Source organism: Triturus cristatus, chromosome 4_1 (assembly GCF_964204655.1).
Source record: "Triturus cristatus chromosome 4_1, aTriCri1.1, whole genome shotgun sequence".
In the NCBI taxonomy this organism is placed as follows: domain Eukaryota; kingdom Metazoa; phylum Chordata; class Amphibia; order Caudata; family Salamandridae; genus Triturus; species Triturus cristatus.
This window is the reverse complement of record NC_140585.1, coordinates 150271058-150283726: the sequence shown is the minus strand read 5'-3', so window position 1 is coordinate 150283726 and position 12669 is coordinate 150271058. Positions and strand designations below refer to the sequence as shown.

At 35.9% G+C, this 12669-nt stretch overlaps 22 non-coding genes across 22 annotated transcripts; all 22 read right to left on the bottom strand.

The window, feature by feature from the left end:
- Positions 1-293: 293 nt before the first annotated feature.
- On the bottom strand, positions 294-366 carry TRNAK-UUU (transfer RNA lysine (anticodon UUU)). The gene has a single exon. It is a non-coding gene; the product is annotated as a tRNA-Lys (tRNA).
- A 459-nt stretch (positions 367-825) lies between these two features.
- On the bottom strand, positions 826-916 carry TRNAR-UCU (transfer RNA arginine (anticodon UCU)). Its single transcript is given in 2 exon segments — positions 826-861; positions 880-916. It is a non-coding gene; the product is annotated as a tRNA-Arg (tRNA).
- Positions 917-1257: 341 nt separating this feature from the next.
- Positions 1258-1330, bottom strand: TRNAK-UUU (transfer RNA lysine (anticodon UUU)). Its single transcript has one exon. It is a non-coding gene; the product is annotated as a tRNA-Lys (tRNA).
- A 459-nt stretch (positions 1331-1789) lies between these two features.
- TRNAR-UCU (transfer RNA arginine (anticodon UCU)) lies at positions 1790-1880 on the bottom strand. Its single transcript is given in 2 exon segments — positions 1790-1825; positions 1844-1880. It is a non-coding gene; the product is annotated as a tRNA-Arg (tRNA).
- A 341-nt stretch (positions 1881-2221) lies between these two features.
- TRNAK-UUU (transfer RNA lysine (anticodon UUU)) lies at positions 2222-2294 on the bottom strand. The gene has a single exon. It is a non-coding gene; the product is annotated as a tRNA-Lys (tRNA).
- Positions 2295-2753: 459 nt separating this feature from the next.
- Positions 2754-2844, bottom strand: TRNAR-UCU (transfer RNA arginine (anticodon UCU)). The gene is given in 2 exon segments: positions 2754-2789; positions 2808-2844. It is a non-coding gene; the product is annotated as a tRNA-Arg (tRNA).
- Positions 2845-3185: 341 nt separating this feature from the next.
- On the bottom strand, positions 3186-3258 carry TRNAK-UUU (transfer RNA lysine (anticodon UUU)). Its single transcript has one exon. It is a non-coding gene; the product is annotated as a tRNA-Lys (tRNA).
- Positions 3259-4122: 864 nt separating this feature from the next.
- Positions 4123-4195, bottom strand: TRNAK-UUU (transfer RNA lysine (anticodon UUU)). Its single transcript has one exon. It is a non-coding gene; the product is annotated as a tRNA-Lys (tRNA).
- Positions 4196-4654: 459 nt separating this feature from the next.
- TRNAR-UCU (transfer RNA arginine (anticodon UCU)) lies at positions 4655-4745 on the bottom strand. The gene is given in 2 exon segments: positions 4655-4690; positions 4709-4745. It is a non-coding gene; the product is annotated as a tRNA-Arg (tRNA).
- Positions 4746-5086: 341 nt separating this feature from the next.
- Positions 5087-5159, bottom strand: TRNAK-UUU (transfer RNA lysine (anticodon UUU)). The gene has a single exon. It is a non-coding gene; the product is annotated as a tRNA-Lys (tRNA).
- Positions 5160-5618: 459 nt separating this feature from the next.
- TRNAR-UCU (transfer RNA arginine (anticodon UCU)) lies at positions 5619-5709 on the bottom strand. Its single transcript is given in 2 exon segments — positions 5619-5654; positions 5673-5709. It is a non-coding gene; the product is annotated as a tRNA-Arg (tRNA).
- Positions 5710-6050: 341 nt separating this feature from the next.
- On the bottom strand, positions 6051-6123 carry TRNAK-UUU (transfer RNA lysine (anticodon UUU)). Its single transcript has one exon. It is a non-coding gene; the product is annotated as a tRNA-Lys (tRNA).
- An 864-nt stretch (positions 6124-6987) lies between these two features.
- Positions 6988-7060, bottom strand: TRNAK-UUU (transfer RNA lysine (anticodon UUU)). Its single transcript has one exon. It is a non-coding gene; the product is annotated as a tRNA-Lys (tRNA).
- Positions 7061-7519: 459 nt separating this feature from the next.
- Positions 7520-7610, bottom strand: TRNAR-UCU (transfer RNA arginine (anticodon UCU)). Its single transcript is given in 2 exon segments — positions 7520-7555; positions 7574-7610. It is a non-coding gene; the product is annotated as a tRNA-Arg (tRNA).
- Positions 7611-7951: 341 nt separating this feature from the next.
- On the bottom strand, positions 7952-8024 carry TRNAK-UUU (transfer RNA lysine (anticodon UUU)). The gene has a single exon. It is a non-coding gene; the product is annotated as a tRNA-Lys (tRNA).
- A 459-nt stretch (positions 8025-8483) lies between these two features.
- On the bottom strand, positions 8484-8574 carry TRNAR-UCU (transfer RNA arginine (anticodon UCU)). The gene is given in 2 exon segments: positions 8484-8519; positions 8538-8574. It is a non-coding gene; the product is annotated as a tRNA-Arg (tRNA).
- Positions 8575-8915: 341 nt separating this feature from the next.
- TRNAK-UUU (transfer RNA lysine (anticodon UUU)) lies at positions 8916-8988 on the bottom strand. Its single transcript has one exon. It is a non-coding gene; the product is annotated as a tRNA-Lys (tRNA).
- An 864-nt stretch (positions 8989-9852) lies between these two features.
- Positions 9853-9925, bottom strand: TRNAK-UUU (transfer RNA lysine (anticodon UUU)). Its single transcript has one exon. It is a non-coding gene; the product is annotated as a tRNA-Lys (tRNA).
- Positions 9926-10384: 459 nt separating this feature from the next.
- Positions 10385-10475, bottom strand: TRNAR-UCU (transfer RNA arginine (anticodon UCU)). Its single transcript is given in 2 exon segments — positions 10385-10420; positions 10439-10475. It is a non-coding gene; the product is annotated as a tRNA-Arg (tRNA).
- A 341-nt stretch (positions 10476-10816) lies between these two features.
- TRNAK-UUU (transfer RNA lysine (anticodon UUU)) lies at positions 10817-10889 on the bottom strand. Its single transcript has one exon. It is a non-coding gene; the product is annotated as a tRNA-Lys (tRNA).
- Positions 10890-11753: 864 nt separating this feature from the next.
- Positions 11754-11826, bottom strand: TRNAK-UUU (transfer RNA lysine (anticodon UUU)). The gene has a single exon. It is a non-coding gene; the product is annotated as a tRNA-Lys (tRNA).
- Positions 11827-12285: 459 nt separating this feature from the next.
- Positions 12286-12376, bottom strand: TRNAR-UCU (transfer RNA arginine (anticodon UCU)). Its single transcript is given in 2 exon segments — positions 12286-12321; positions 12340-12376. It is a non-coding gene; the product is annotated as a tRNA-Arg (tRNA).
- Positions 12377-12669: the final 293 nt, after the last annotated feature.

Below are 12669 nucleotides of genomic sequence, written 5' to 3'. Positions count from 1 at the left end.
ACAGAAATTCTCAAATAAAAAGATGAGCTATCAGCGGTTGACCAACTTTATAAAGTGATTTGGAAACTATAAGCAGGGTTCCATTTTGAACATTGAATTGGGGAAAAGATAATCAACATCTCAAACGACATGATACCGTTGCGGTAAGTCTTCTTAACTCTTGTCAAATGGTACACGACCGATGGGTATTTAATGGCTCCATTAAGAGTAACTTGCAATTACTCTAATGGGACTACTCGTTCATTGGATCCTGAAAAGAGCATGTCATTAGAGTACATTTTCTTTAAACAAACCGCCTGAACAGGGACTTGAACCCTGGACCCTCAGATTAAAAGTCTGATGCTCTACCGACTGAGCTATCCAGGCTCTGATACAGCAAACCTCAAAATCACCTAATCAAAATTTGGCAGTGTCCCAACTAACGCTATGTTTCTTAAGATGGTTACCTGAAGAAGGTACCAAATACACTAGAATATAATAATGAATTGATATTTCAAGCATTTGAAATTTCTTCAGTAAATGTAACCTTATTTTTAGTCCTGAAGTTGCTACTATCTCATTTTTTTGCTGACGTCAAATTCATATGTGTTTATTGACATGGTAAAATTAAGGAAGGGCCCAAAATCTTACTTCCGAGTAAATTATATTTTCATCAGTACAGCTGACAATTTCCTCTTCTGCATAGATTACCCAAATTGAACGGTGTCTCTTTAAAATAGACTTCCTTTTACTGACCTTTTTTAGCAAATGATTTTGGTGAAGCAGAAGCATGCATGCATCGCTTATAACTTCTTTAAATAGTTATGAAATACACAGGGATAAAACTGACTCTGGTGGGATTCGAACCCACAGCCTTTGAATACCTTCTTGACATTCACCTAGAAGTCCAATGCGCTATCCATTGCGCCACAGAGCCAATCTGCTTGAGTGAGGTGCACAGATATTCAGAAATGAAATAATGAGCTTTGAGCTGTTGATCAACTTTATAAAGTTCATTGGATACTATAACCATGGCTATATTTTGAATATTGAATTGGGTAAAAGTTATTCACCGTGTCAAACTACATGATACAGTTGGTAAGTCTGCATACAACTTAAGTTTAGTGTATCATCATCTGATATATGAGACAGATGGGTTTTTCACTTCTCCATGAAAGACGTTTTTTTTTAATTTTGGTAATGGAATATCTTATTCATCATGCAGTGGAACACAAAAAGAATGTACAATCAGAATACTTTTTCTTTAAAGTAGCCTACCGCCTGAACAGGGACTTGAACCCTGGACCCTCAGATTAAAAGTCTGATGCTCTACCGACTGAGCTATCCAGGCTCTGATACAGCAAACCTCAAAATCACCTAATCAAAATTTGGCAGTGTCCCAACTAACGCTATGTTTCTTAAGATGGTTACCTGAAGAAGGTACCAAATACACTAGAATATAATAATGAATTGATATTTCAAGCATTTGAAATTTCTTCAGTAAATGTAACCTTATTTTTAGTCCTGAAGTTGCTACTATCTCATTTTTTTGCTGACGTCAAATTCATATGTGTTTATTGACATAGTAAAATTAAGGAAGGGCCCAAAATCTTACTTCCGAGTAAATTATATTTTCATCAGTACAGCTGACAATTTCCTCTTCTGCATAGATTACCCAAATTGAACGGTGTCTCTTTAAAATAGACTTCCTTTTACTGACCTTTTTTAGCAAATGATTTTGGTGAAGCAGAAGCATGCATGCATCGCTTATAACTTCTTTAAATAGTTATGAAATACACAGGGATAAAACTGACTCTGGTGGGATTCGAACCCACAGCCTTTGAATACCTTCTTGACATTCACCTAGAAGTCCAATGCGCTATCCATTGCGCCACAGAGCCAATCTGCTTGAGTGAGGTGCACAGATATTCAGAAATGAAATAATGAGCTTTGAGCTGTTGATCAACTTTATAAAGTTCATTGGATACTATAACCATGGCTATATTTTGAATATTGAATTGGGTAAAAGTTATTCACCGTGTCAAACTACATGATACAGTTGGTAAGTCTGCATACAACTTAAGTTTAGTGTATCATCATCTGATATATGAGACAGATGGGTTTTTCACTTCTCCATGAAAGACGTTTTTTTTTAATTTTGGTAATGGAATATCTTATTCATCATGCAGTGGAACACAAAAAGAATGTACAATCAGAATACTTTTTCTTTAAAGTAGCCTACCGCCTGAACAGGGACTTGAACCCTGGACCCTCAGATTAAAAGTCTGATGCTCTACCGACTGAGCTATCCAGGCTCTGATACAGCAAACCTCAAAATCACCTAATCAAAATTTGGCAGTGTCCCAACTAACGCTATGTTTCTTAAGATGGTTACCTGAAGAAGGTACCAAATACACTAGAATATAATAATGAATTGATATTTCAAGCATTTGAAATTTCTTCAGTAAATGTAACCTTATTTTTAGTCCTGAAGTTGCTACTATCTCATTTTTTTGCTGACGTCAAATTCATATGTGTTTATTGACATAGTAAAATTAAGGAAGGGCCCAAAATCTTACTTCCGAGTAAATTATATTTTCATCAGTACAGCTGACAATTTCCTCTTCTGCATAGATTACCCAAATTGAACGGTGTCTCTTTAAAATAGACTTCCTTTTACTGACCTTTTTTAGCAAATGATTTTGGTGAAGCAGAAGCATGCATGCATCGCTTATAACTTCTTTAAATAGTTATGAAATAAACAGGGATAAAACTGACTCTGGTGGGATTCGAACCCACAGCCTTTGAATACCTTCTTGACATTCACCTAGAAGTCCAATGCGCTATCCATTGCGCCACAGAGCCAATCTGCTTGAGTGAGGTGCACAGATATTCAGAAATGAAATAATGAGCTTTGAGCTGTTGATCAACTTTATAAAGTTCATTGGATACTATAACCATGGCTATATTTTGAATATTGAATTGGGTAAAAGTTATTCACCGTGTCAAACTACATGATACAGTTGGTAAGTCTGCATAAAACTTAAGTTTAGTGTATCGTCATCTGATATATGAGACAGATGGGTTTTTCACTTCTCCATGAAAGACTTTTTTTTTTAATTTTGGTAATGGAATATCTTATTCATCATGCAGTGGAACACAAAAAGAATGTACAATCAGAATACTTTTTCTTTAAAGTAGCCGACCGCCTGAACAGGGACTTGAACCCTGGACCCTCAGATTAAAAGTCTGATGCTCTACCGACTGAGCTATCCAGGCTCTGCAACACTGCAACTAAAAATCAGCTAAAAATGATGTGGACGCACACCAACCTACACTTTAATTCTTAATATGGTTACATATATTAGCAATCAAATATGTAGAGTTTAATAATTAATTGATATTTCAAGCATTTGAAATTTCAGCAGCACACGTAATCTATTTTAAATCCTGAAATTCGTTCTATCTCATTTTCGGCTGACTTAGAAATCATGTCTCTAAATTGACATTGTGAAATTAGTAAAAGGCCAAATACTATTACTAGGTACTAAATTACATGTCCAGCAGTATAACTGGAAATTTACTCTTGGGCATAGATTATGCAACATTTTCAAAGCAAACAGTGTCTGTTTAAATAGACTTTCTTTCACTGCCGTTTTGGTAAATGTCTCTGGTTATGCAGAAGCAGGCATTGTTTGTTACTGTTTCAATTAGTTATAAGATAAAGGAGGGATAAAACTGACCCAGCTAGTATTCCAACCCAAAGACTTTGAATGCTTTCTCTACATTCGCCTAGAACCCCAAGCCGCTATCCATTGCACCAGAGATCCAACCTGATTCAACAAGGTGAACAGAAATTCTCAAATAAAAAGATGAGCTATCAGCGGTTGACCAACTTTATAAAGTGATTTGGAAACTATAAGCAGGGTTCCATTTTGAACATTGAATTGGGGAAAAGATAATCAACATCTCAAACGACATGATACCGTTGCGGTAAGTCTTCTTAACTCTTGTCAAATGGTACACGACCGATGGGTATTTAATGGCTCCATTAAGAGTAACTTGCAATTACTCTAATGGGACTACTCGTTCATTGGATCCTGAAAAGAGCATGTCATTAGAGTACATTTTCTTTAAACAAACCGCCTGAACAGGGACTTGAACCCTGGACCCTCAGATTAAAAGTCTGATGCTCTACCGACTGAGCTATCCAGGCTCTGATACAGCAAACCTCAAAATCACCTAATCAAAATTTGGCAGTGTCCCAACTAACGCTATGTTTCTTAAGATGGTTACCTGAAGAAGGTACCAAATACACTAGAATATAATAATGAATTGATATTTCAAGCATTTGAAATTTCTTCAGTAAATGTAACCTTATTTTTAGTCCTGAAGTTGCTACTATCTCATTTTTTTGCTGACGTCAAATTCATATGTGTTTATTGACATGGTAAAATTAAGGAAGGGCCCAAAATCTTACTTCCGAGTAAATTATATTTTCATCAGTACAGCTGACAATTTCCTCTTCTGCATAGATTACCCAAATTGAACGGTGTCTCTTTAAAATAGACTTCCTTTTACTGACCTTTTTTAGCAAATGATTTTGGTGAAGCAGAAGCATGCATGCATCGCTTATAACTTCTTTAAATAGTTATGAAATACACAGGGATAAAACTGACTCTGGTGGGATTCGAACCCACAGCCTTTGAATACCTTCTTGACATTCACCTAGAAGTCCAATGCGCTATCCATTGCGCCACAGAGCCAATCTGCTTGAGTGAGGTGCACAGATATTCAGAAATGAAATAATGAGCTTTGAGCTGTTGATCAACTTTATAAAGTTCATTGGATACTATAACCATGGCTATATTTTGAATATTGAATTGGGTAAAAGTTATTCACCGTGTCAAACTACATGATACAGTTGGTAAGTCTGCATACAACTTAAGTTTAGTGTATCATCATCTGATATATGAGACAGATGGGTTTTTCACTTCTCCATGAAAGACGTTTTTTTTTAATTTTGGTAATGGAATATCTTATTCATCATGCAGTGGAACACAAAAAGAATGTACAATCAGAATACTTTTTCTTTAAAGTAGCCTACCGCCTGAACAGGGACTTGAACCCTGGACCCTCAGATTAAAAGTCTGATGCTCTACCGACTGAGCTATCCAGGCTCTGATACAGCAAACCTCAAAATCACCTAATCAAAATTTGGCAGTGTCCCAACTAACGCTATGTTTCTTAAGATGGTTACCTGAAGAAGGTACCAAATACACTAGAATATAATAATGAATTGATATTTCAAGCATTTGAAATTTCTTCAGTAAATGTAACCTTATTTTTAGTCCTGAAGTTGCTACTATCTCATTTTTTTGCTGACGTCAAATTCATATGTGTTTATTGACATAGTAAAATTAAGGAAGGGCCCAAAATCTTACTTCCGAGTAAATTATATTTTCATCAGTACAGCTGACAATTTCCTCTTCTGCATAGATTACCCAAATTGAACGGTGTCTCTTTAAAATAGACTTCCTTTTACTGACCTTTTTTAGCAAATGATTTTGGTGAAGCAGAAGCATGCATGCATCGCTTATAACTTCTTTAAATAGTTATGAAATAAACAGGGATAAAACTGACTCTGGTGGGATTCGAACCCACAGCCTTTGAATACCTTCTTGACATTCACCTAGAAGTCCAATGCGCTATCCATTGCGCCACAGAGCCAATCTGCTTGAGTGAGGTGCACAGATATTCAGAAATGAAATAATGAGCTTTGAGCTGTTGATCAACTTTATAAAGTTCATTGGATACTATAACCATGGCTATATTTTGAATATTGAATTGGGTAAAAGTTATTCACCGTGTCAAACTACATGATACAGTTGGTAAGTCTGCATAAAACTTAAGTTTAGTGTATCGTCATCTGATATATGAGACAGATGGGTTTTTCACTTCTCCATGAAAGACTTTTTTTTTTAATTTTGGTAATGGAATATCTTATTCATCATGCAGTGGAACACAAAAAGAATGTACAATCAGAATACTTTTTCTTTAAAGTAGCCGACCGCCTGAACAGGGACTTGAACCCTGGACCCTCAGATTAAAAGTCTGATGCTCTACCGACTGAGCTATCCAGGCTCTGCAACACTGCAACTAAAAATCAGCTAAAAATGATGTGGACGCACACCAACCTACACTTTAATTCTTAATATGGTTACATATATTAGCAATCAAATATGTAGAGTTTAATAATTAATTGATATTTCAAGCATTTGAAATTTCAGCAGCACACGTAATCTATTTTAAATCCTGAAATTCGTTCTATCTCATTTTCGGCTGACTTAGAAATCATGTCTCTAAATTGACATTGTGAAATTAGTAAAAGGCCAAATACTATTACTAGGTACTAAATTACATGTCCAGCAGTATAACTGGAAATTTACTCTTGGGCATAGATTATGCAACATTTTCAAAGCAAACAGTGTCTGTTTAAATAGACTTTCTTTCACTGCCGTTTTGGTAAATGTCTCTGGTTATGCAGAAGCAGGCATTGTTTGTTACTGTTTCAATTAGTTATAAGATAAAGGAGGGATAAAACTGACCCAGCTAGTATTCCAACCCAAAGACTTTGAATGCTTTCTCTACATTCGCCTAGAACCCCAAGCCGCTATCCATTGCACCAGAGATCCAACCTGATTCAACAAGGTGAACAGAAATTCTCAAATAAAAAGATGAGCTATCAGCGGTTGACCAACTTTATAAAGTGATTTGGAAACTATAAGCAGGGTTCCATTTTGAACATTGAATTGGGGAAAAGATAATCAACATCTCAAACGACATGATACCGTTGCGGTAAGTCTTCTTAACTCTTGTCAAATGGTACACGACCGATGGGTATTTAATGGCTCCATTAAGAGTAACTTGCAATTACTCTAATGGGACTACTCGTTCATTGGATCCTGAAAAGAGCATGTCATTAGAGTACATTTTCTTTAAACAAACCGCCTGAACAGGGACTTGAACCCTGGACCCTCAGATTAAAAGTCTGATGCTCTACCGACTGAGCTATCCAGGCTCTGATACAGCAAACCTCAAAATCACCTAATCAAAATTTGGCAGTGTCCCAACTAACGCTATGTTTCTTAAGATGGTTACCTGAAGAAGGTACCAAATACACTAGAATATAATAATGAATTGATATTTCAAGCATTTGAAATTTCTTCAGTAAATGTAACCTTATTTTTAGTCCTGAAGTTGCTACTATCTCATTTTTTTGCTGACGTCAAATTCATATGTGTTTATTGACATGGTAAAATTAAGGAAGGGCCCAAAATCTTACTTCCGAGTAAATTATATTTTCATCAGTACAGCTGACAATTTCCTCTTCTGCATAGATTACCCAAATTGAACGGTGTCTCTTTAAAATAGACTTCCTTTTACTGACCTTTTTTAGCAAATGATTTTGGTGAAGCAGAAGCATGCATGCATCGCTTATAACTTCTTTAAATAGTTATGAAATACACAGGGATAAAACTGACTCTGGTGGGATTCGAACCCACAGCCTTTGAATACCTTCTTGACATTCACCTAGAAGTCCAATGCGCTATCCATTGCGCCACAGAGCCAATCTGCTTGAGTGAGGTGCACAGATATTCAGAAATGAAATAATGAGCTTTGAGCTGTTGATCAACTTTATAAAGTTCATTGGATACTATAACCATGGCTATATTTTGAATATTGAATTGGGTAAAAGTTATTCACCGTGTCAAACTACATGATACAGTTGGTAAGTCTGCATACAACTTAAGTTTAGTGTATCATCATCTGATATATGAGACAGATGGGTTTTTCACTTCTCCATGAAAGACGTTTTTTTTTAATTTTGGTAATGGAATATCTTATTCATCATGCAGTGGAACACAAAAAGAATGTACAATCAGAATACTTTTTCTTTAAAGTAGCCTACCGCCTGAACAGGGACTTGAACCCTGGACCCTCAGATTAAAAGTCTGATGCTCTACCGACTGAGCTATCCAGGCTCTGATACAGCAAACCTCAAAATCACCTAATCAAAATTTGGCAGTGTCCCAACTAACGCTATGTTTCTTAAGATGGTTACCTGAAGAAGGTACCAAATACACTAGAATATAATAATGAATTGATATTTCAAGCATTTGAAATTTCTTCAGTAAATGTAACCTTATTTTTAGTCCTGAAGTTGCTACTATCTCATTTTTTTGCTGACGTCAAATTCATATGTGTTTATTGACATAGTAAAATTAAGGAAGGGCCCAAAATCTTACTTCCGAGTAAATTATATTTTCATCAGTACAGCTGACAATTTCCTCTTCTGCATAGATTACCCAAATTGAACGGTGTCTCTTTAAAATAGACTTCCTTTTACTGACCTTTTTTAGCAAATGATTTTGGTGAAGCAGAAGCATGCATGCATCGCTTATAACTTCTTTAAATAGTTATGAAATAAACAGGGATAAAACTGACTCTGGTGGGATTCGAACCCACAGCCTTTGAATACCTTCTTGACATTCACCTAGAAGTCCAATGCGCTATCCATTGCGCCACAGAGCCAATCTGCTTGAGTGAGGTGCACAGATATTCAGAAATGAAATAATGAGCTTTGAGCTGTTGATCAACTTTATAAAGTTCATTGGATACTATAACCATGGCTATATTTTGAATATTGAATTGGGTAAAAGTTATTCACCGTGTCAAACTACATGATACAGTTGGTAAGTCTGCATAAAACTTAAGTTTAGTGTATCGTCATCTGATATATGAGACAGATGGGTTTTTCACTTCTCCATGAAAGACTTTTTTTTTTAATTTTGGTAATGGAATATCTTATTCATCATGCAGTGGAACACAAAAAGAATGTACAATCAGAATACTTTTTCTTTAAAGTAGCCGACCGCCTGAACAGGGACTTGAACCCTGGACCCTCAGATTAAAAGTCTGATGCTCTACCGACTGAGCTATCCAGGCTCTGCAACACTGCAACTAAAAATCAGCTAAAAATGATGTGGACGCACACCAACCTACACTTTAATTCTTAATATGGTTACATATATTAGCAATCAAATATGTAGAGTTTAATAATTAATTGATATTTCAAGCATTTGAAATTTCAGCAGCACACGTAATCTATTTTAAATCCTGAAATTCGTTCTATCTCATTTTCGGCTGACTTAGAAATCATGTCTCTAAATTGACATTGTGAAATTAGTAAAAGGCCAAATACTATTACTAGGTACTAAATTACATGTCCAGCAGTATAACTGGAAATTTACTCTTGGGCATAGATTATGCAACATTTTCAAAGCAAACAGTGTCTGTTTAAATAGACTTTCTTTCACTGCCGTTTTGGTAAATGTCTCTGGTTATGCAGAAGCAGGCATTGTTTGTTACTGTTTCAATTAGTTATAAGATAAAGGAGGGATAAAACTGACCCAGCTAGTATTCCAACCCAAAGACTTTGAATGCTTTCTCTACATTAGCCTAGAACCCCAAGCCGCTATCCATTGCACCAGAGATCCAACCTGATTCAACAAGGTGAACAGAAATTCTCAAATAAAAAGATGAGCTATCAGCGGTTGACCAACTTTATAAAGTGATTTGGAAACTATAAGCAGGGTTCCATTTTGAACATTGAATTGGGGAAAAGATAATCAACATCTCAAACGACATGATACCGTTGCGGTAAGTCTTCTTAACTCTTGTCAAATGGTACACGACCGATGGGTATATAATGGCTCCATTAAGAGTAACTTGCAATTACTCTAATGGGACTACTCGTTCATTGGATCCTGAAAAGAGCATGTCATTAGAGTACATTTTCTTTAAACAAACCGCCTGAACAGGGACTTGAACCCTGGACCCTCAGATTAAAAGTCTGATGCTCTACCGACTGAGCTATCCAGGCTCTGATACAGCAAACCTCAAAATCACCTAATCAAAATTTGGCAGTGTCCCAACTAACGCTATGTTTCTTAAGATGGTTACCTGACGAAGGTACCAAATACACTAGAATATAATAATGAATTGATATTTCAAGCATTTGAAATTTCTTCAGTAAATGTAACCTTATTTTTAGTCCTGAAGTTGCTACTATCTCATTTTTTTGCTGACGTCAAATTCATATGTGTTTATTGACATGGTAAAATTAAGGAAGGGCCCAAAATCTTACTTCCGAGTAAATTATATTTTCATCAGTACAGCTGACAATTTCCTCTTCTGCATAGATTACCCAAATTGAATGGTGTCTCTTTAAAATAGACTTCCTTTTACTGACCTTTTTTAGCAAATGATTTTGGTGAAGCAGAAGCATGCATGCATCGCTTATAACTTCTTTAAATAGTTATGAAATAAACAGGGATAAAACTGACTCTGGTGGGATTCGAACCCACAGCCTTTAAATACCTTCTTGACATTCACCTAGAAGTCCAATGCGCTATCCATTGCGCCACAGAGCCAATCTGCTTGAATGAGGTGCACAGATATTCAGAAATGAAATAATGAGCTTTGAGCTGTTGATCAACTTTATAAAGTTCATTGGATACTATAACCATGGCTATATTTTGAATATTGAATTGGGTAAAAGTTATTCACCGTGTCAAACTACATGATACAGTTGGTAAGTCTGCATAAAACTTAAGTTTAGTGTATCGTCATCTGATATATGAGACAGATGGGTTTTTCACTTCTCCATGAAAGACTTTTTTTTTTAATTTTGGTAATGGAATATCTTATTCATCATGCAGTGGAACACAAAAAGAATGTACAATCAGAATACTTTTTCTTTAAAGTAGCCGACCGCCTGAACAGGGACTTGAACCCTGGACCCTCAGATTAAAAGTCTGATGCTCTACCGACTGAGCTATCCAGGCTCTGCAACACTGCAACTAAAAATCAGCTAAAAATGATGTGGACGCACACCAACCTACACTTTAATTCTTAATATGGTTACATATATTAGCAATCAAATATGTAGAGTTTAATAATTAATTGATATTTCAAGCATTTGAAATTTCAGCAGCACACGTAATCTATTTTAAATCCTGAAATTCGTTCTATCTCATTTTCGGCTGACTTAGAAATCATGTCTCTAAATTGACATTGTGAAATTAGTAAAAGGCCAAATACTATTACTAGGTACTAAATTACATGTCCAGCAGTATAACTGGAAATTTACTCTTGGGCATAGATTATGCAACATTTTCAAAGCAAACAGTGTCTGTTTAAATAGACTTTCTTTCACTGCCGTTTTGGTAAATGTCTCTGGTTATGCAGAAGCAGGCATTGTTTGTTACTGTTTCAATTAGTTATAAGATAAAGGAGGGATAAAACTGACCCAGCTAGTATTCCAACCCAAAGACTTTGAATGCTTTCTCTACATTCGCCTAGAACCCCAAGCCGCTATCCATTGCACCAGAGATCCAACCTGATTCAACAAGGTGAACAGAAATTCTCAAATAAAAAGATGAGCTATCAGCGGTTGACCAACTTTATAAAGTGATTTGGAAACTATAAGCAGGGTTCCATTTTGAACATTGAATTGGGGAAAAGATAATCAACATCTCAAACGACATGATACCGTTGCGGTAAGTCTTCTTAACTCTTGTCAAATGGTACACGACCGATGGGTATTTAATGGCTCCATTAAGAGTAACTTGCAATTACTCTAATGGGACTACTCGTTCATTGGATCCTGAAAAGAGCATGTCATTAGAGTACATTTTCTTTAAACAAACCGCCTGAACAGGGACTTGAACCCTGGACCCTCAGATTAAAAGTCTGATGCTCTACCGACTGAGCTATCCAGGCTCTGATACAGCAAACCTCAAAATCACCTAATCAAAATTTGGCAGTGTCCCAACTAACGCTATGTTTCTTAAGATGGTTACCTGAAGAAGGTACCAAATACACTAGAATATAATAATGAATTGATATTTCAAGCATTTGAAATTTCTTCAGTAAATGTAACCTTATTTTTAGTCCTGAAGTTGCTACTATCTCATTTTTTTGCTGACGTCAAATTCATATGTGTTTATTGACATGGTAAAATTAAGGAAGGGCCCAAAATCTTACTTCCGAGTAAATTATATTTTCATCAGTACAGCTGACAATTTCCTCTTCTGCATAGATTACCCAAATTGAACGGTGTCTCTTTAAAATAGACTTCCTTTTACTGACCTTTTTTAGCAAATGATTTTGGTGAAGCAGAAGCATGCATGCATCGCTTATAACTTCTTTAAATAGTTATGAAATACACAGGGATAAAACTGACTCTGGTGGGATTCGAACCCACAGCCTTTGAATACCTTCTTGACATTCACCTAGAAGTCCAATGCGCTATCCATTGCGCCACAGAGCCAATCTGCTTGAGTGAGGTGCACAGATATTCAGAAATGAAATAATGAGCTTTGAGCTGTTGATCAACTTTATAAAGTTCATTGGATACTATAACCATGGCTATATTTTGAATATTGAATTGGGTAAAAGTTATTCACCGTGTCAAACTACATGATACAGTTGGTAAGTCTGCATACAACTTAAGTTTAGTGTATCATCATCTGATATATGAGACAGATGGGTTTTTCACTTCTCCATGAAAGACGTTTTTTTTTAATTTTGGTAATGGAATATCTTATTCATCATGCAGTGGAA